General features: G+C 40.2%; 1 protein-coding gene across 1 annotated transcript in view; it reads right to left on the reverse strand.

Moving 5' to 3' along the window:
- Positions 1–1,424: 1,424 nt before the first annotated feature.
- LOC107978610 (WAS/WASL-interacting protein family member 1-like) overlaps positions 1,425–23,046 on the reverse strand; it is a 30,512-nt gene continuing 8,890 nt past the window's right edge. Inside the window, exons 4-6 of the mRNA XM_035438838.1 lie at positions 10,659–10,796; positions 5,153–5,264; positions 1,425–2,890 (exon numbers count right to left, since the gene is read on the reverse strand). The gene's annotated coding sequence lies outside the window, so the exon portion shown is untranslated. The remainder of the gene's footprint in view (positions 2,891–5,152; positions 5,265–10,658; positions 10,797–23,046) is intronic.

The raw sequence follows: 23,046 nt of genomic DNA on the forward strand, positions 1-23,046 counted from the left end.
GAGGGTGAGGCCCTCCATGGGTGATCCCCAAAGTCTGTCATATCATCTTGGGCATGGCCTCGGCCCTCCTCCATGTGTCCAGGCTGAGAGAGCATCCCTCCATGTGGGATGAGCTCTCAAAGTCCTTTCTTATGCCAGGGATAAATACTGATCCACTACCAGAGGCCCCATAGAGTGCCAAGGCCTCCTCACTGACATCCACATTCAGGAGTCTGGATCAGTCCCATGCTGGCCTCCCAGACATCAGTCTGGTATCCATGCATTTCCCCTTGTTCAGGTCAGCTGTTTCTGTGGGTTTCACCAGCCCAGAGACTTTGATTTTTTAAAGGGACCTTGAACTTTTGAAGTATTGAACTTTTAAAAGACTATAGGGCTTTGAAAGCTGGACTATGTTTTATATTGTATTATTAATATGACATCTTGTAGACAAACAAGAAAGGTAAAGTTATGGTCTCAAGTGCTGTGTTTGCATGTTAAAATTGACAAAAAGTAGAATATCACAGCTTCAACTGTCAACTTGACACAAACCTAGAGTCACCTAGGACTCTCAACTAAAGAATTGCCTAGATCAGATGGCTGGTATCTGTAAGGCATTTACTTAATTGCTAATTAATGTTAGATGGCCCAGCACACTGTGGACAGTGCCATCCCTAGGCAAGTGGGTCTGGGCAATAAGAGTCGAGGCTGAACAAGAGCTCAAAAGCCCTTCAGTCAGCATGCTCTCTATGGTTTCTGCTTCAAGCTCCTGCATTGAATTCCTGCCTTGACTTCCCTTAGCAAGCAACTGTAACCTATAAAATGAATCAAACCCTTCCCTCCCCAAGTTGGCTATGTCCATGGTGTTTATCACAGCAACAGGAAGCAAACTAGGGCAGGAGTTAATTCTACAGGTGCTGGAAGAAAGATGTTACAGGGAGAAAAGAACTAGAGCAAAGACCCTCTGGGGGAAATATGCTTTACAAGATTGAGAAATGTCCAAGAGGCCAGCATGTGTGTAGCAAAGGGTATGAGACCTGAGGAAAAGAAGAAGAGAGGTGAAGCAGGGAGCACTGATTTCACAGGGCCTGGGGGCCATGAGCATGGTTGGCTTTTTACTCTGAGAGAAACAGGAAGTGGAAGTTTAAGTAGAGGAGAGCCATTATCTAACTGTTCTGAGATTTATTCTGGCCAGTTCTGAGAATAGAATTGTTGTATGGCCAAGACAAAAGCAGAAAAACCTGTTAAAGGGTAATTATAGGTGAGGGATGATGAGGCTGCAGGCCAGAATAGTATGAACAATTTGAATCTTGATGGGTGGGATACAGGATGTAAGTGACAGAGAGGAGCCAAGAATGATCACACTGTCACACACACACACACACACACACACACACACACACGCACACGCACACGCACACGCACACACACACACACACACACACACACACACACACACACACAGCACTTATTAAGGAAAGAGGCCACGAATTTGAAAGCGAGCAAGATGGGGCTACATGGACGGAGGATTTGAAGGGAGGAAAGGGAAGGTGGAAATGATGTAATTATATTATAATTTTTAAAAAAATTAAGAATGCAAATAGCAGGACTTGAGGAAAGAATACAAATGTGGTTGCTTGGCAACCTTCCATTGGCACTTTCTGGTAAGACAGAGCAAGCACAAGGAGAGTAGGTGTCTGTGAACTGAAAGAAACTTTGAGTTCAGCAGAGGGGCACATTTCAGATATGCTCATCGCTTCTTTCCAACATTCCTGATGTAACAGCAACATTGCAAGAAGAAAAGAAAATTCCCCAAAACCAATGTCTCTGAGGCAAATATGTTCTAAAAGACTTAAACTCAAAAAAAGACCAACTCTGAAAATGAAAATTTTTCAAAGCTGCTTGAAATGATTTGCCTGTACTTGTCTTTTCATATATTGCATTGGAATAGAATTTATGAATTTAAAACTCTACAGAAAAATTCTAGATGTTTATCAATGAATATAACTTTGGTGACAGCAGTTATGGAAATCTGCACTCTCCCTTGTCACTTCCAGTGTTGTGTGATGTATATGGGTCTTTCCATTTCACCCTCAAAATAATCTCGTGATGCCATTGTCATCATTTTACCCCTTGAGAAAATTCAAGACAGTGGAGAAAACTTAGACATCTTTGTACTTTAAAAAATATTTATCAGTTGTTATTTAATGGAAGAATACATCAGATATTGCAGGTTTGGTTTCAAACCACCTCATTAAAATTATTCATGTTAATATTGCCTAATGCAAGTTCTGAAACTCTCTTTTGTTTCTAAGTGCAAGTAAGAGTCATGTTTACACAAGTGTGTCAGTTCATTGTGTCTGAAATAAGAAATAGACAAAACAGTAATGGTTAATCTTGATTGATGGGATTTAAAATGAACACCAGACATGCCCATGAGGTGTTCTCCAGATTAGGCTGGCTGAGTTGGAAAGACTACCCTAAATGTGGTCTGTTCTATTCCCTGTGTTGGGATCCTGGAGTAAATTAAAACAAAACAAAATAAAACAGGAGAATGTGAGCAAAGCACGGTCATCATCATCTCTCTCTCTCTCTGCTTCCTGGATGTGACTGCAATATGACCTGCATCTTCTTCTCCTGCTGCCATCCTGCCACCGTCTCTGACATTATGGACTGTGCCCTCTAGCTGTGAGACAAAACAAACCTCCCCCACTTAAGTTGCATTGGCCAGGTATTTTTTCACAGAGAATCAAGTAATTACTATAATGCCTCAATTTTAAAGTAGTTCAATGTTGAAAGTTGCTGATCACTGTTGGAGTCTTCAGTCATCTTTTTGCTCATAGGTTTTGCCTGGATGTTGAAGGCTGCTGACTGGTTGTCTTGGTTGCTGAAAGTTGGGTGGATACAGCAATTTCTTCAAATAAGAAAGACATAAGTAAAGTCTGCTCAATATTATGTCTTCCCTTCACAAAGTATGTCTCTGTAGCCTGTGAGTTTGTTTGATAGGATTTGTTTGTTTTTTGACACAAGTTTTCAAATAACCAAGGCTGATCTTGAACTGAGTAATAGCTAAGGACAACTTTGAATGCTTGGTTGTCCTGTCAATCCTTCAAGTGCTAGAATTATGGGAGAGTACTACCACACCCAGATGTAGACAGATGGATGGATGGATGGATGGATGGATGGATGGATGGATAGATAGGTAGATGGATGGATGATAGGATAAGATATATAGATATAATATTTTCAAAATAAAAGCCAGTATTGTCAAACCCTATCTATCACTGATTTACCAACTGAGATTATGTAATATTCAAATCTGATGTCATTTCAACAAGTTCTCCACATCTTCACCAGGATTAAACTTCTTGAGGTAAGGATCAGATTATTTTCTTTTTTCGTTCATAAGAAACAACTCATCCACTAAGGTTTCATCATGAGATTGCAGCAATACAGCCTAGGCCCTTTACTTCTGCTGCTGTTCCTGCTGCATCTTTAGTGACTTCCTCCCATGAAATCCTGACTACCTCACACACATCTGTGACGATTTTCCTTGTGTTAATGGAATAAGATTCACCTTAATATTAATTCTTTTTCCTTTTTTTTGGCTTTTTATTTTAGACCTCAAAACTTGCTGATTCCTTCTGTTGACCCTGAACAAGTCATCAAAATTGATAAGAAGTAGCCGGGCGGTGGTGGCTCACGCCTTTAATCCCAGCACTCGGGAGGCAGAGGCAGTCGGGTCTCTGTGAGTTCGAGAACAGCCTGGTCTACAAGAGCTAGTTCCAGGACAGCCTCCAAAGCCACAGAGAAACCCTGTCTCGAAAAAAAAAAAAAAAACCAAAAAAAAAATTGATAAGAAGTATAGTTTGTGTCTGTTACACTACTCATTGGTTTTGACTACAAATATTAGAAAACACAGTGTACATGGACATACATTCTCCCTTCATGAGTAAATTCAAGTGACATACCCATGGCATTTCTATTACTTCTTAAGAGGAATGTGCACTCAGTATCAGACACGTAGCCCTTTGTTTTCATATTTGTGTACCACCAAGAGTAGCAAAATATAGCAACCCTTTTACTCTTATTGTTGTATAAATTTTACATGAATAAATAAGCATGCAAATTTTCAATTGCTATTGCCCAGCTCCATCAGAGAAATTACTGTCTATATATTCCAGGTGAAATATGTCTCTTAAATAGTAAGACTTGAAGTCAAAATTATTCCTTGATTTATGACTACAGAATAGCTGTTGTGTTAGCAGACAGGAAAACCTCATGAGACTCTGTATACATCTCCATCTGGAGCTGGAGTTACAGGCAGCTGTTGGGCGTCTGGTGTGGGTGCTGGGAACCAACTTAAGCATACGTTCTTGCTGTGAAACCAACCATATCTCTGGCCCGAAACAAACCAACCCCTAGTAACCTCACACTTTTCTTCCACAGCTACATCTCCTCCTTCTGCCTTTGTAGAACTGAAGAGAAGGAGTTTTGCTGGAGATAGACATTGGCCAGGGGAATATTGGACTGCTTTGGTCTACCTGGACCATTCAATCTTTATATCATCAATAAGTCATTTCACTTTTATAGCATTTGGGTGATCATTTCCATTATATCCATTACTTAGCTGTTTGATTTAAGAGGTCTAGCCTCCAGCCTCTCCTGGCTTTTCTAAATGCTACCCTCCCCTCAGCTTAACAATTTCTAGGTTTTAAGTTAAAGTGAGAGATGTGTGCCTCTTCCTTTCCCTAGAACATATACTGTGTATGTAAGGCAATGGAGGGCCATTAACTGGTGTGATTTCAGTGTTGTTGTGTTTCGGGGACCAGGGAGGCTGGAATAGAGGAGAATTTGGGGAACAGCTGATCTTTGGAACACTCTGAACACAATGTTTATTGCTTCCATTGACCAGTATGAGCAAGGTTCATGTCATCCCCAAACCACTCTGATGTTGACCTCAAGGATCATCATACCAGATACAATAATGATGAAAGAGTTTGAAATACTGTGAGAATTACCAAAATGTGACCCAGAGTCAAAAAGAAAGCTGATGTGCTTCCTCCACACAGGATTGTCACAGACCTTCAACCTGAGGTGCTGGGGGTGAGGGATCTGCGAAACACGAGAAAGTGAGTGCAGCACACTAAGCTGAGGCACCCTTGTAAGTCCTTACCTTAAGGATCCCGAGAACAAATCCTTCCCTGCCGATTCCATCTGTCACCCCCACATCTGGATGCTCTCTCTGCTCCAAATCAGCCTCTTCTGTGTCCTATGGTTTTCCTCCCCTAATCCAGAGAAAAGCTGTATTAAGTTCAAAGGGGATATCGAGGCCAAAAGGAAGAATAAAACTTAGCTCTTGGTTTTCAGGTCCTTATAGAATATAGGTTAGACAATTGCATGAATGGGTAACAGAGTGCATAACACATGGCAGGCGTCCAGCCTCTGAAACAGTAAGCTCTGACAGGAAATGGACAACTCAAGGCAAATTCTGGGGGAAAGAGAAGAGTGTGTTTTAAACTCTTTTTGGCTTCACCTTGTATTCTTTCGGGCAAGAATCCCTAGCTGTAGCGACCCACTTAGGGAGTATTTCAGTTATAGCTTTGCACATCTCATATGATGTAGGCCACGAGAGCATATGGTATTTGTTTAATCTTGAACTAAAGATGGTAGACCAGGTTATATAAAAGTTCTGCAGATGATTCAGTTCCAGCTTCCTGTGAAAAGCACAAGGAATTCTGACACACAATTACAAAAGCATTCTATGGGGTCTAGCACAAAGCCTCGTCTAAAATAAAAACAAAAACAAAATGCTTAACACAGTGCTAGAGACTAGATAGGAGCCAGTAACATTTACTGAGCATTAGACAGGGGCATTTTTATTTCTCTTTGGTTGGGGAATAGTCCACACTGAAAGATCCCAGATCTGGTTAAGAAGACTGTTTATCACTTTCCATTCATATTTATTCATATATATATATACATATATATATATATATATATATATATATATATATATATATATTCTCTCTTGATAGAAAATATCAAGGGGTCTCCTAGCTTAAAAGAACCTCAGAACTGAGGATGTATCTGCTCCATCCAATGCTTTATGATGGAACAGACTTCTTAAAACATCTGTCATCTATCTATTTATCTATATCTATCTATCTATCTATCTATCATCTATCTATCTATCTAGGGGTGGGTTCATGTGCCACAGTGAACATGTGGCAGTTGGAGGACAAGTTTGTGAAGTCAATTGTCCCCTTCCACCACTTGGACCCTGGGTCTGAACTTAGGTTCAGGCTTCATGGTGGCTGTTTTCACCAGCTGAAACATCTCATCACGACTATTTTTATCTGATTCACAAATGGAAGCCCCTTGTACTGAGGAGGCATAGCCATGTGTGCTCTCCTCTACGTCTGGTTGTTAAGAAGACATTTCCTGGAACAAGGGACTGTACTTTACACAATGTACACAAACACATACACCAAATCACTGTCCTGTTGCACAGGCCTCCTTTAAGAACATACCAAACATCGGAAATTCATTACACAGATATCTTGCTAAAAAAATAATCTGCACAGAAAGGAAACATTCATACTCAAGACTCTGTTGGTAAATCTTACTTGCTATGGAGTAATTTTTTTGTACACTGTGAAGATGTGTCACTCAGGTTGGTTTAATAAAAATCTGAATGACCAATAGCTAGGCATGAGTTCCAGGCACAGAGGGCACTGAGAAGAGGAAGGGTAGATACACCAGGGACACAGAGCAAGCAGGATGGCAACGATGGAGAGGAGGTAATAAAGTCACAATGCAGAAAGTAAACAAATAGAAATGGGTTAATTTAAGTTATAAAAGCTAGTTAGAGACATGCAAAAGCTATCGGCTGAGCTTTCATAATTAATAATAAATCTCCAGTGCCAGGAGTCAATGGTCCTGATGAGAAATGTATCTAACAATATGGGGATATGTATTTCCACATAAGGTCTGAGAAAGCTTTTTTTAAAGTTTCCAAACGTACAACAAAAACAAAAACAAAAACAAAAACAAAAACAAAAACAAAAAAACAGAGCCAAATATGGCTTCCTAGTCCCACAGTCTCTCATACGGGCTGCAGTACAGTGATGTGTCTCCCACCCTCTGTCTGCAGGTTTGAACAGCCAGTGTGTCATGAGGTAAGCTGTGAGGCAGTTTAAGATTTTGCTAATGCAGACAGAAAAGGTTACAGATAAGTAGTAAAGCAGGTTCAGACTGAAAAAACAATAAAACCCAACAACCTCTAAACAGGTTACACCGTGTTTAACAATGTGCATAGGTTTAAGGGGGACAAAAGGATATAGAGTCATAAAAATAGTTTAAAGAGAGAAGTAAAGCAATAAAAAACAAGCCATGTCAAGGAAGGGAAATGTTGTTACACAGGAAGTTTGGAGCTTATGTGGTACTTTGTTAATTTTGAATTTTTTGACTGCTAATGAACGGACAATAGCTACTGAGAGACATTGGATTATAAAAACTACTAAATTAAACCAACCTATATATTTTAAAGATACATTAATGTTAAAATGGAAGTCAGAAAATATATTATGTTGGGGAAGAGTTTATGTTCTTATTTACACAGGAAACAAACGGCTATGGATTTCTTCCAGGTTAGTAGAGATCCAATTAGACTTGGGGGGAGAGAGAGAGACTTCCTGAGTATATTGGGTACAGACATGAAGGAGGAAGCCAAGAAAGACTACAGGACAGCTGACATGTAAGCTGATCCCTGTGTATGGGAACAGTTCAGAGATGGATGATAAATCTTGTTGGCTACAAACTCCTCATGACTTATTATTACATGCCATTTTTTCATATGGCATGTATAGAGGTTTACTTATACAGTTCAAACAAACTTATAAAGTTGACAGATGTCTTTTACCTGCTTAATCATAAAACAAAAAAAATCATCTTTGACTGACATGTACACACCTCACATTCCATACTTGTGTTAATGCAGATATATATGTTACATTCAAAAGTTTATATATTTTCAGAACACAAGGACTAGACACCAATGAAAACAAGTAGCCTAGGTGATCCAGACTCAGATGCCTCTGTTGCAGTTTCCTCAAAATTCTGCATCCAGAACAACTTCAAAGCTGCTAGCTGAGATGGTCCAGTCTCATAGACTATTCTAGCCAAGACCTAATCATTATCCTAATTTTCTCAAGGTCACCCAAAGATGCCAGTGCCCCTGGCAACAGAAAGCAGTCTAGAGAACACAATGCCCACATTCTTAAGAGATGAGGTTGGTGGTTTTGGTCATTTGGTAGGTTATAGATGTTTGTTTTTGTTTAAGGGGTTTGGTTACAAGTTATTGTTGGTCATGGTCAGGAAAAAAGCTAAACAAATGAGATTGCATTCAGGGATCTCTTTCTGAAAAGAAAAAAGGGAGTATAGAAATGGTAGGATAAGGGCTGGAGAGATAGCTTAGAGGTTAAGAGCACTGACTGCTCTTCCAGAGGTCCTGAGTTCAATTCCCAGCAACCACATGCTGGCTCACAACCATCCGCTATGAGATCTGGTGCCCTCTTCTGATGTGCAGATATATACATGGAAGCAGGATGTTGTATACATAATAAATAAATAAAATCTTTAAAATAAAAAAAGAAATGGTAGGATAAAAGGATAGATTATTGAATCTGCTTTTAAACTAAAAGAATCAACTACTGGTCTTAAATACTTTACGTTCTATGAATTTTTGTATATTGATACAAATTGAAGATTATTTTGTTATACTGTATATATGTTTCTATTCTTGTGTAAGATGTTTTTGTATATTGATATAAATTTAAAGTTATTTTTATTATATTGTATATATGTTTCTACTCTTGTGTAAGATATTTTTGTGTATTGATACAAATTTCAGGTTATTTTGTCTTACTATATGTTTCTATTTCTTGCTTAAGGTATTGTACTTATGCAGCTCATTTAAAAATATTAAGTTCTAGTCCTTGAAAGCTATTTAGGATAATAAGGAAATACAGGTTAATACTTAGTCATCTATAACAATCAAACTTAAAGTCATGTTAGGTATGTTTTCAAGGTCAATCAAAGACATATTTTAAATAGATGGCCTTCAAATACTTCAGAAACCTACAGAATATGGTATTTTAAATGTTTTAATAACAAGGATTTTCATGACAGTGAGACACACCTGCTCTTGGCAGCACTAATCTATTTCATAAAAGGATGATGGAATTCAAAGAAACTCCATATGGCGTTTGCTTTCTTTGTGGCAAAAGCTAGCGACTTGGGCAAGAAACTGCCCTTACCTTGACTGCTGACAGTATGCTGTCCAAATTGAACAAGCAGATTAAAAACATTTCTTTTCTGGGGCTGAAGAAATGGCTCAGCAGTTAAGAGGACTGACTGCTCTTCCACAGGAACCTGGTTCAATTCCTGGCAACCACATGGCAACTTATAACTAACTGTAACTCTAGTTTCAGGGACTCGAACACCTTCGCTCAGACATACATGCTGGCAAAACATGAATGAGCATGAAATAAAAATAAGTAAATTATTTCAAAAGCACTTCTTTTCAGTTCTAGAGAGTTTTGTTCAACTCTAGAGAATGTTTTTGCACAGCACAGTAATTAGAACTAATAGCCATGTATCATACATAGCAGAGTAAATCTTAACTGTTCTTACCACAATTCTCTTTTAAAAACATTTGGTGATGAAAATGCTAACAGCTTACTGAATGAGTTCACACAGATCAAAACATCATTCTGTGCTTTGTAAATGTATACAATTTTTATTTGTCAATTATATCTTCACAAAGTTGGGGAGGGGTAGATCCCAAATAGAGATGTAACGCTTTAGTCTTATTATAAAGGGAAATACAGTTCCAAAACAGTAACAAATAACAATGTATTTCTCCCTTCCTATCATCAGTACACTTAAATCCCCACCAAGGTGAGTGTAAGAGGAGATTGAGTCTTGGTGAGAGGAGTTTTAAAATACACCACTCCTCTCCTTTGCTCTATCTGTAGATGCTATTGGTGGAAAGGTATCAGAAAAAGAAGAACCTAAGGAAGTCATGTAAGTTAGATACCTCAATATGATTAGTTGGAGGACACATGGGAACTCAGCATTACAGGCCAAGCATTCTGTTATTCTTTCCAAATGCAGAGACCAGCTGCTTTCTTACATGGTATCCCATACCTGGGTTTGGGTCACCAGGATTCCTGTTAGAACATGAGTCTGCTATGATTTGTTTTCCAGTGTTACCAAGGCATCTTCCATGACAACAAAACCTAGCATGGATCAGTTTTATCTGGCTATACACGAACTTCTATGTTAAGAGACAGTTACTGACCATATGATCCATTTTATGTATATACTGAAAGAAATCTCAAGTATCCTTAAATATCCTCTGGTGTTTCTGAACTACATCCTATAGGATTATAAAACAGAAAACTTGTTATCATTACGCAATTCACATCTCAGAGTCACTAACGCTGTTCGCTCATGGCTTCTTAGAAAACAGTACTGCATTCTTTGGTTTCTTTCCAGATGCCTTAGCAAAGGGTGAAGAAAGAGAAGCATGTTATGAATAACTGTATTATGTGGCTGATGAGATGGAAATTCATTTACTGAAAAGGAAAACTGATTGGAAAATGGCAGTCTCCTACCTCACCCTTCCCTTGTCTTTCCAGAACCCAGCAGAAAGGCAGCCATGCGGGACCCATGGTTGTTGGCAGAGCTGTAGGCAATAGTGCTGCACCTTGGTGCTCTCATTCTTCCCACTCCATATGAAGCCCTCTCTGAACCTGTTACACAGATAAAACACTCATGCACATAGAATAAGAACAAATAAAATTTAAAACTAATTAAATGAAAAAGAACAAGGCACTAAAATGGCCAAGTGAAGGTCTGTGTACAGGACCAGGACTTGGCAACTGGAGACCACCGAAAGTAACTGGAAAGTGAGCAGAAACCACTATTGGAAGATCTTTCTTCTGCCTTTCTCAGGATGGGAGGAGAGAGTATGTCTATCAGTACTTTGCCAGCTAGATTCATAACTTTCAAATATTTACCTAAATTCTCTGTATCTTTCTGTATCCTGAACCTGGGAATGGTTTGAAGAAGGCGTGGCCTCCTGTTCCTTCCACAAACTCAGGCACTGGTGCCCTACTCTTCCAGGTCAGGTGTGTTTCCTCCATCCACTTCCTATCTGTGAGAAAGTATCTCAGCTGCTATTATTTTCTTTCCTGCCCCCATGTTGGTGGGGGTGGGGCTGCATTATTTTCTAATGGACACTGTAACTAATTAACACAAACTTGATGGCTTAAAACGAAATATGTTTATTATTTATAGTCTTAGAGAGATGGAGTTCAAGATCTATCTCATGCAAGAACCAAGAGGCAGGTCTGGAAATACTTCTGGAAATACTACCAGACACTGTTCCTTTTGTCTTTTCTATCCCTTGGAAGCTGTCTGCATTCCTTAGTTCATGGCCTCATCCTCCATCTTCAATGCCAGCAGGAGAGCAAATTCTGGTTTCTCCTTTCTGACTAATGCCCCTCTTTTTCTTTCCAAGTATCAGCATGATCACCAATCCACACATCCCAGGAGACTCTCCCCATCTCAAATTCCTTACTTAATCATACCTACAAAAAATCCTTTCTGCCAGACGATAGAAATATTTAGAAGTTTTCACAATTAGGACATGGTCTTTTGTGAGGAACAGTCAGTGTCAGTGTCTGAGGCAGTCACAGTGACCTCGTCCTTGGACAGTGTCTGCAGAGTGGACGAGGAAGCTGGTGTGGGAGGAGGGTGACTAGCTATCTCTCTCCTTTGAAGAAGGCAGAGCAAGAAGAGAAATAAGGCCCAGTAGACAGCAAATATCCATTAACAGTCAGCTACACCCTGGAGCACGGGAACCCTGTTCTCTGGGGTCTGCATTTGTATATTGTTGCTGCTGCTTGTAGGAGGTCACAAGGATCTTTGGCTCCCAGCTGCCTTGAAGACTGCATAAGTGATTAAAGATATTCAAACTCCCCTGGAGCTTTCCTACTTCTTTCTTTGGTATTTTCATGGACACTCTGAGGTCTTTGAAGCCTTGTGTTTATATAGCAGTATCTTTGGGGAAACCATTGTTCTGTCTCACGGCAAGGTCTCTTACTCCCTTGCTGTGGAAGGTAGGGAAAAAGAAGAGCAACAGCATATGCTCAGTCACTTTGTTTGATCAGGAGCCCAAATAGTTTACATCCTGAGTCCAGCCACTGAGGTTCTTCTCACATCTATTACTGATATAAATATGACAAGAGCATAAATGTCATAATAGAAATAATCCAATCTCACCGGGCATTGGTGGCACACACCTTTAATCCCAGCACTTGGGAGGCAGAGGCAGGCGGATCTCTGTGAGTTCGAGGCCAGCCTGGTCTCCAGAGTGAGTGCCAGGATAGGATCCAAAGCTACACAGAGAAACCCTGTCTCGAAAAAACTATAATAATAATAATAATAATAATAATAATAATAATAATAATATATCATCATCATCATAATCATCATCCAATCTCAATAAGGCCTTTAAGCCATTCATGAGGTTGTGCTGGTCTCAGAAATGTCTTTATAAACCCCACTAGTGCTTGGGAAGGAAGCTGAAAGCAAAAGTGAGAGGAACCTGAGTAAAAGCAGAAAAAGAAATAAGGGGAGAGAAAACATATTTTTTTAAAGGCGTGCATATAAATATTATGAAAGACATGTCACTTAGTAATTTGTGTGCTAGCTGTGAAGCAGTAGACAAGGGTGGGAAAAGATGGAAAGAGTGAAGCAATACATTTTTTAAAAAGATCAAAGGTTGAGTGCTTGCTGCCCTTGCAGAGGAACCTGGTTCCATTCCCAGCATTCACATGTTGACTCACAACCTTCTATAATTCTAGTTCTAAGAAACCCTGTGCCCTCTTTTGGCCTCCACAGGCACCAGGCATGCATACAGTGCATACACACACATGCAGGAAAAATAACCATATGCATAAATTACTGTGTTGTTTTTTGTTTGCTTTTCAGACAGGGTTTCTCTGTGTAGCACTGGCTGTCCTGGAACTAGCTCTTAGACCAGTCTTGCCTTGAAGTTAAGAGATCCGCCTGCCTCTGCCTCCCAAGTACTGGGATTAAAGGAGTGTACCACCAATGCCTGGTCATAAAAATTATTTTTAATTTTTTTTTTTGGTTTTTCGAGACAGGATTTCTCTGTGTTGTGTAGCTTTGGAGCCTATCCTGGCACTCTCTCTGGAGACCAGGCTGGCCTCGAACTCACAGAGATCTGCCTGCCTCTGCCTCCCGAGTGCTGGGATTAAAGGCGTGGGCCACCAATGCCCAGCTTAAAATCTTTTTTTAAAAAGATAATTTATACCTGCAAGTTCTAAATTTAATTCTCAAATTCATAGTCTGATCTTGCACAAGTCCATTAAGTATTTTCATTCTATAGCACAGGAAATTGAAATCCAAAGACATTGGCCATGAGGCTACAACATGAAAACCCAATAGCTATTAAGGAAGCTTAAAGAAAAACATCTTCACTATTTCTAAAGGATGGACTAGTTGAGCTATAGAAAATGTGTAACGTAGGTATGACTGCAGATATTCTACAGAAATACCCCTTTGAATCGTTCAAAAGAATTTGTTGAACTCTTTCTACATACTAACACCACGATAGGCATGAAGGATATGATGAATAAGGCATGAATAAGATAGTATATCTGCCACACAGAGGTTACAGTTACTAGACATTAAACAATCAAAAGTAACTGTGGCAAGGGCTTTGATGGAAAGAGTTCATCACCTAAGCCAAAGTAAATTGCTTGTTGGCATGGGACTAGGGTCCGTCGGGTTTTAGGTAGGGCCCTCACTGTCACCAGCCTCTCAGAACTCAATTAACGAGCAAGGTCTCCTGGAGCCAAGAAGGAGAAAGAACTTGGGAAGGGAGTTTCAAGCATCTTGCTTCTTTGCTCTGAAGAGGGAAAGGGTAGGTCTTTCACCTGACTCTCGAGTCAAGCAGGGAAGCAGTAACAGGGCTCACTGAGAAGACAGTGTTTCAGTTGGTATGGTCCCTCCAAGTCATGGGATTACCTGACTTGCTTTTCAAAGCTAGCTTCCCTTCTCCCATCGCTGTTGCATTTAACAGGCAGGACCTGGAACACAGAATTGAAGTGCATAGACCACGAACAAACTGCCATTCGCCCACTCTAGGGATCGAGACATATTTCCTCTATGACTTCTGGTCCCTCATCTGTAAATTATCCCCAATATCAATATTTTCTTTCATCGAGTTGTTATGACAAATAAATGAGATAATATATTTTAAAGTGTCTGGAGGAGTGGCTGGCCCAAAGGAAGCATTCAGTAAATCTTTGTTACTATTATTGTTTTCAATTGCCAACCACTGGCCTTTTAAATTTTTTCAAGAAGGATAATGGATCATGTGAATTTTCGTAAGGCATTGTTTTCAGTTGTAGAAACAGTGAAGAACAGCAACAGCACATTACCACATGGTACTTGAAATAATATTGCAAAGCAACCACAATCTTGCTGATCACTTCCGCAATTCTGACTCTGAGACAGTGGAAAGTCCAAAAGGCATCAGTGAGGTCCTAACTTTCACATTTTATGGAACAGAAACAAAACTGCTGACTATATCCAGCTGTGTTGACACCAGAAAGCAACACCTTGGTGGAGCCAGCAGGATTCTGGCTGCAGTACAGAAAATACAGATGCACCCAGGCATGGTCCATCAAAGAGAGACTTGCTATGTGCACCAAACTGGCCAGAAGGTTAAAGCTAGAATCTCAACTGCATTCATTCAACAAATATTTGAGTAGCAGCCAGTCTTTTATATATGAAAGATAAAGTAGGGATTATGGGGTAGTGTCTATCCTGAAGATTGCAAACAATAAACAATAATTGAGTTAAAATACAGAATACCAGAAAGCAACGGTACTACGAAAGAAAAGAAAGAAAGTGTTACATAGATATTGAAACATAGCCTCCCAGAACATGAGGGAGGTTCATAAGACTCAAGAGGCTAAGGAAACATACAGAGCTTGAGAAACTCAAAAAATTCCAAGATTCACAAGGCTGCTCCCGAAAGTTATGTAAGCAGTGAATAGGTATGGGGGGGGGTGTGCCTGAAGTTGCTCCAAGGATGCAGTTTTCCTGGGCTGTCAGCCACACTGGGGAGGGCTTCTGATGATGATGCAGTTGCCTTCAAGTCACTGATGCTTCCAAAAGTCATCAAGCTGGTCTTGAGTGAGAATCTCTGTCTATCTTTCTATCTATCTATCTATCTATCTATCTATCTATCTATCTACTATAGTCTGCCCTCAGTGCTGTAATGGGATGGATAGATGTTTGTTCACATTTCCCAGGATAAGTCACATAACAGTGGGAAAAGAGATAAGGAGAGAAAATGAGCAGAAAGGCAGAGGTAGTGTTGAGGCGAGAGTAAGCAATGAGGCAAGAATTACCTCCCTAGAGGCTATAAGTGCAAGGGTCTCAGGTAGAGTATAAGCTGGACAAAAAATCTGAGAATAAATAGAGAATATTTTAATGAAAAGCTAACAGACTTAGCCAAGGTAATATATATATATTTCCATAAAACATGATGATGCCTTTGACTGGGTGAACAGTTCATGATCATCTCCTTGGTTGGGCCAAGTGACATGCACAATGCACATGTGTGTGTGTGTGTGTGTGTGTGTGTGTGTGTGTGTGTGTGTGTGTGTGTGTGTGTGTCCATTGATTTAGCCAGCAATCTGCTCAGAGAATTAACCAGTCTTAACCAAAAAATACCCTAGTCTTTGTCCATTCTGCCACAATTCTCAGAAAAAGCCACTGTACCATACCACTCAGCAATATCCCTCTCTTGGGATTCCTTTCATTCTCAGGAGTCTTTCTTGATTTTCCTTAATAAACCTAATAAACCTAATTTTACTTTGTTCCCTCCTTTGTCTGTGATGTCTCACATCAATGTGAGACAACAAACTCAAGAGCCGTTGACACAGGGTGAACCTGTTGACCCTTCATTATCTGGTGCCTTAGTTCCCACCAGCATTCAGAAAGATCTGCCTACATCAGCATGAATGGTGTGGTGATTTGAATAAGAATGACCCCCCTCCCCATAAAGTCATAGATATGCTTGCTCACCAGGAAGTTGCACTATTAGGAGATGTGGCCTTGTTGAAATGGGTGTGGTTTTGCTAGAGGAAGTATGTCACTTGGAGGTGGACTTTGAAGTTTCAGAAGCCTAAGCCAGGCCCAGTGTTTCTCTTTCTTCCTGCTTCCTGCTCCTTCTCTAGTACCATGTCTTCCTGAGTGCTGCCATGCTTCCCACCATGACAATAATGGACTAAGCCTCTGATTGGTGAACCATCCCAAATTACATGGTTTTTCCATTATAAGAGTTTCCATGGTCATGGTGTCTCTTCATAGCAAGAGAAACCCCAACTAAGACAAACAGTGTATCTGAGTACTTGGTGTAGATGTCAGGTGAATGGGAGCTTTTAAGAAGCAAGGAACTGCCTGTGCAAAGCAGTCAGAGCAAAAACAAGAGCATGTGCAAAGTCTGTAGGAAAGACCTAGGAGAGTCGCTAGGCCTTTACAGCCAAATGGAGGATTGGCTGGGCAATAAGAGCAGGAAGAACAATGAGGAAATAATAAGGTCTTGAAGGATCAAATGTGAGAATGTTGGCTTTTACTTTGGGTGGAGAGGGGCTGCTAGAAACTTTTAAGCAGTCATGGTATAATGCTTGTCTGCTTTAGATTGATTTATTAGTGACGGGAAATTCAGGTACCCAGGCAAAAGTCAGAGCACAACTTTGGAGAGTTGTTTTGCTTCACTCACATTTACATGGTTTCTGAGGATCAAAACCAGGCAGCCAAGTTTCTAAAGCGATTTACCTTTAGGAGTTATCTTGCCAGCACAAGCATTTGTTTTAATATAACCATCCTGGCTGCCATGTTGAGGACAGAATATAGGTTCAGGCTGGCTGGTAAGATCTTTGTCATATGTAATAGTGGTCTGGAGCAACAGGCTTTCAGTAAAGATGGTCATCTACTTTGAAGAGAGAACAGGATTTGATTATGAACTGTGCGAGGGTATGGAAGTGCTTTCAACCACTGTTGAGAGGTAGTGATGTGGCTTGGTGTAGAGCACTTGCCTAGCATGTGTGAAGCCCTAAAAGATAAAATAGCTGTTGAGTTAACCCCAGCAATCAACTATGGAGTTGCTATTAACTGAGACAGTGAAGGTTACAAGTAGAAAAGGTCTTGAGGGAAAATGCTGGTTGGGAATTTAGCTTAGGATATATTAAAACAGATAGGTCTATTAAGCGTCCTAGCAGATGTGTTGAAGTAGTGGAATTAAGTGTGGATTTCAGATGAGGGAGCTGTGAGTGTATTCATGGTTGAAGTCATAAGATCAAGAGCACTCAGAGAGTGTATAAACAGATGGGGAACAGTTCAAGGGCAGAGTCTTGGGAGAAACTTCAATATTAATTGGTCAAAATGACAAGGAGATTAAGAACAGTAACATAGGAATGAACCAGGAGAGTAAAGTGTCTTTGTGAGCTATATAAAGAAATATTCAGAGAGTAGCAAGTAAGCTACTATGACAATTATAACTGATAGGTCAAGACAGACATGGGAACTGGCCATGGGGTTCTGTACCATGGAGAGCAGCTTCGTAGACTACTAAGCATGAAGCTGCTAGAAACTGGAACAACAAATTCACTGTAAAGAACAGAAAAAAAATGGTACTGGAGGTGTAAGGGGAGGTATATGTCAAAGGCTTTTGATTCTCTTGGGTTTTTACCTCCAATTCTCATTCATCATCTCTTATTTGTTCTCTCTCTCTCTCTCTCCTCTCTCTCCTCTCTCTCTCTCTCTCTCTCTCTCTCTCTCTCTCTGTCTCTCTCTCTCCTCTCCCTCTCCTCCTCCTCTCTCTCTGAGCAAACTGATCTTAAGACACAACATGGGAACATGTAACTGGCAAACAGATCAGGAATAGTTATGAATGCATCTGTGATTTCTCTGTTTTTAGAAAGTCAAAATCACAAATTACTTAGTAAGCATTTATACCAGCGCCTTCTTGCACTGATTTCAACTATGAATAGTCTCAAGCATCCATCTACACTGCAGAGGAAGAAGTAATGAATGGACCAGATGTTTGAAATGGCTGAGTAGGGCACACCAGCTTGCTTCAGAGAAACTCTAACCATCCATTCACTCTTTCATTCAAGAAACATTGATGTGGGGATGTTGAGTTCAGTCTTCAGCACAGGGAATAAAATATTGAACATCTATAATGTACCAGTGAGTAGTGAGGCAAGTTCAAAGAAACAAACTTTGCTTTCAATGAGCTAGTGAGGCAATAAACCATGTAAACAAGTGAGTGGATTATAAATAAAATACTTTAATAGATAAAGACATACACAATAATGGTGGCTTGAATGAGAATAACCCACAGAGCCCATATCTTTGGCTGCTTGGTCCCTAGTTGGTGGAACTGTTTAAGAAGGACTAGAAGGTGGCCTTGGGAGGTGTGTCACTGGGTGGTCTTTGAGATTTTAAAAGCCCACACCATCCCCTGTTAGCCTGTTACTCTCTCTCTCTCTCTCTCTCTCTCTCTCTCTCTCTCTCTCTCTCTGCCTCATGGTTGTTGTCTCAACATGTATGTTCTCAGTGGTAGTTTGAATAAGAGTGGACCCCATAGGATCATAGATTTAAATACTCAGTGGCACTATTTGAAAAGAATTAAGAGGTATGGCCTTGTTTGAGGAAGTGTGTCACTGGGGGTTGGCTTTGAGGTTTAAAAGCCCAAGCCAGGCCCAGTATCTTTCTTCCTGCTGCCTGAAGATCTGAATGTAGACCTTTCAGCTTCTTCTCTAGCACAATGTCTGCCTGTATGTCACCATGCTCCTCACCATGATAATAATAAACCAAACCTCTGAAACTATAAGCAAACCCCAATTAAATCCTTTCTTTGATAAGAGTTACTGTGGTCATGGGTCTCTTCACAGTAATAGAACAGTGATTAAGACACCCTCAGATACTGCTTCAATACCATGCCTGCCTGCCTGCTACCATGTTCTTCACCCCGATGGCCATGGACTCCACTACTCTCTGGAACTGTGAGCCCCAAATTAAATACTTTCTCTTAGAAGTTGCCCTATGCCGGGCGTTGGTGGCGCACACCTTTAATCCCAACACTCGGGAGGCAGAGGCAGGCAGATCTCTGTGAGTTTGAGACCAGCCTGGTCTACAAGAGCTAGTTCCAAGACAGCCTCCAAAACCACAGAAAAACCCTGTTTCGAAAAACCAAAAAAAAAAAAAAAAAAGTTGCCTTAGTCATTCTATCTGTTAACAGCAATAAAAAAGTAACTAAGACACTGTACATATAAGAGGCAACAGTAAATTATGTGACTTACTATTCAGAGGTGAAGACATTTGGGCCATTATGGTATTAAGGCTCTTAGAGAAAAAAATATTTAGGATTTCAACTGTCATATTAGTACTTAAGGAAATCTTAAGGAGAAAATCCCTTACTAACTTCACTTCATTTTTATTGTGGGAGTAACCAAGAAAATAAACCTAGACTCAAAACTAACAAGTTGCAAATTTTTTGACAACATATGGAGTATTGGTTACATCAGGGAATGTTTCTAGATATTGGCTTTTAGAATTTTAGCAGGGAACTACTCACCACTAAACATAAAATGTAGTGAATTATGTATATGGGGTGTTAAGTGACAATTTTAATTTGTAAGAGAAAGGCCTCAGTAAGAACTTCAAACCTGCTCAGTGCAAAGATTTGAAGGATATAACAGTGTTGGCTGTTTGAAAAACAGACATTTTGAGTAAAGGAACAGCCCAGGGTACCAAAAGTAGAAAGTAAGGGATGTCATGACAGGTTTTTTAAGATGCTTTGTAACAATCCAGGAAACGGATGAAGGTTACTATGGACCATGCTCACTAGTACTAGTGAGAGTCAGCCTGGAGATAAATTTTTAAGGTACCAATGAGGTTCCCTGATGGAATAGATGTGGGACCTCACTAATTAAGATGGCAAAGGCTGAAGATGTCTGATGTGAATAACCACTCTATTTTGGACACCTTACATTGTCACAGTCTTGCTTGTGGCTCTGTAGAAGGGCCTTTGAGTACTGTCCTACTGCTGCTGGACAAGTGACCCCAGGAAGTAGACCCAACAGCACTCTGCCTTGTATCCTGGCGACACATCTTAAAATTGAACACCCACACAATATGGAAGTGTATGTGCATTATTGAGAAGAAGGGAGAGTGGTGTAAGCATGCCTTTGACTGAAGTTTAACCTCTCCTTCTCTTCTATTTTCTAAGATTCTGCTCTCTAAGAAAATAGTACAAATGCTTTTGCCTCCAGTTCTGCCTTCTGGGAGAACACAAACTAAGGCAACATCTAAGTAGATATGTGGGGAGGAAGTTGTTTAAATGAGTCATAGTTTGGGAGAGTGATTTAGGAACATGAAAGTTTGAGTGTTGTGAATTAGATAGTCAATGGAGACTATCATGACATTGGTTGAGAGCACAAAGGAATGAAAAAAAAAAAAAAAAAAAAACAGACCCTGGGAGAGCAGAGACATCAGATCTGCTTACTGTTGGTTTTCACTCCAGTCTCTAGAAAAGTGCATGGCAGGTTCACCAGATAATTTTAGGATGAATGAAGTAGATCATCAGAACCTTTGGGTTAGATAGGAAGGAAAATCAAGCCATAAAGAGCAATGAACTTCTGTAAGCTGGCTCAAGGAACTTGAACCCCATGAAGGTGAAAAGTAGGTCTAACAGTAGAAGCAAGAGAGGAAAATAACAGAAAGAGGAAGCTGTGGTTAGAGAAAAGCTCTCAAGCACACTGTCTGCTTAAAGCCTTTTAGAATCATCTCATGGGATGTTCTTCCAACCTGTGCCTCTTTTAAGATACTGCATCTTGTACTGTGTTAAGTTTTATATCCACGTGGCCTACTTTCATCTCTTTCTTCACCCCCAGTGAAGATACTGCATCTTTTACTGCATCAAGTTATACCCACATGGCCAATTTTCATCTCTTTCTTCACCACCAGTATGGACTCTCTTTTCCAACAGAGGCTAATTTAAAAAAAAAAAAAATGGAAGTGATTTCAAGTCCCAGAAACACAAATTGTGTGTATCAAAGTTTGGCGTTCCTGGTTTATATCTATGGTGTACAGGCTGAAGATAAAGCAGAGTATCCATTGGAAGACTGGGTTTCAAATCTAGATTCTGCCTAAGTACAGCAAAATAACTTGCATTGAATGAATCAATAAGAATGAGCAAGGTTATGTGGGTACAGAGGACACTAGATAGAACACATAACTCAACTGTGTGAGTCCCACGGGTCAGATGGGATGATACAGGTGAAAATGATAAAATAAGCCTGATGTTAGCATGCACTTTAGAACTGGCAGATGTGCAAAAAACAAAAAAAAAAGTCTAAATGTGTGAACAAAGGGGAAAAAACATAAAAGCAAGTTGCGATGTTTGATGCGGTATCTTAGTTTGCCTTCCATTGCTGCTAAAACACTGCCCAAAACCAACCTGGAGTGGAAAGGGTTTATTTCAGTTTACAGCTCCCAGGTCATAGTTCCACAAAGAGATAACTGGATGCGGACATGTAGAAGATGGAGATAGATCTGTATCTATCGCCATGCACAAAACTTAAGTCCAAATGGATCAAAGACCTCAACATAAATCCAGCTAACATTTTTATGAATTCAAGACCTGTCAAACACTGCTCTTGGTACATCTCACATTTATTACCTTATTTCATCACCACAACAGCATTGTGAGGTGCTATTTTATTTTACATATGGGGAAACTGAGTCACAAGAGTAAGTAATTTGCCCAGAGTCATTAGCTAAGTGGCTGAATTAGTACGATAAATTGAATGTTTGTACTCATACCGAAATCCTATCCATCAACATGTTGGTGGGTCTTTTGGAGATAAATGGATCCTGCGGGCAGAGCCTATATGAATGCCACACCTAGCTTGTTTCTCTATTGCTGTGATAAAATAGTGACCCCCCAATGCAGGAATGCTGCATAATGGCTTGCTCTGCATGACCTGCCTAGCATGTTTTCTTATACACCAACCACAGTGGGCTTGGTCCTCCCCCATCAATCATTAATTAAAAATATGTCCCAAGAACATGCCCACAGACCAGTGTGATGGAGGTAAGTCCTCAACTGAAATTCTCTCTTTTCAGGTATGTCAGGGTTTGTATTGTTGATAAAAACTAACTAGTATATATCTTTAAAGTATTAGATCATATATATATATAATATATATATATATATATATATATATATGCACCATCTGTGTGCCTCATGCCCCTGGAGGCCAGAAGAGAGGAGAGGATGATGTCCCAAGTGAATGTGTATTGTTGACACAAACACAGCCATGTCAAGGATACCAAAGCCCACAGGAACGGCAAAGCCTTCTCCTTGTTCCCAGTATGTTCCCAGTATGACTGATTGTCCTTTAGCCTACACCAGAACACATATAAAGTACCTTCTGCAGCTTCCTCATCACCATGACTGCAGCCTCAGACAGCTCCTCTCCCAGCCTCCTCTTTTGTGCTATATATAACAAACCTGCTGTTTCCCAGCTGTTTGTAGAGCATCTCCATCCAAGTGCAAGGCCTAGCCCATTCCAGCATTATATTACTTGTGCCTGTCATTTCTTCATTCCCTGTTGCTCCATACAAGTCAACTCTAAAACCATGTAGGTTAAGGTAGCAGATGGCAATACATGCCTGGAACTGGAGTTACAGGTTGTTGCAGGCTGCCAGGTGGGTTCTGGCAATGAACCTGGTTCCTCTGTCAGAGCTCTTAATCACTGATCCATCTTTCCGCCTAGTTAGTACCCTTAAAAAAGGAACCTGAGAGCTCTTGACTGCTTTTTCACATTGTCAGGCTGCAAAGAGAAAATGGCAACTTGCATCCCAAAAGATGGATAGGCTCAGAGC

Source organism: Cricetulus griseus, chromosome 2 (genome assembly GCF_003668045.3).
Source record: "Cricetulus griseus strain 17A/GY chromosome 2, alternate assembly CriGri-PICRH-1.0, whole genome shotgun sequence".
In the NCBI taxonomy this organism is placed as follows: domain Eukaryota; kingdom Metazoa; phylum Chordata; class Mammalia; order Rodentia; family Cricetidae; genus Cricetulus; species Cricetulus griseus.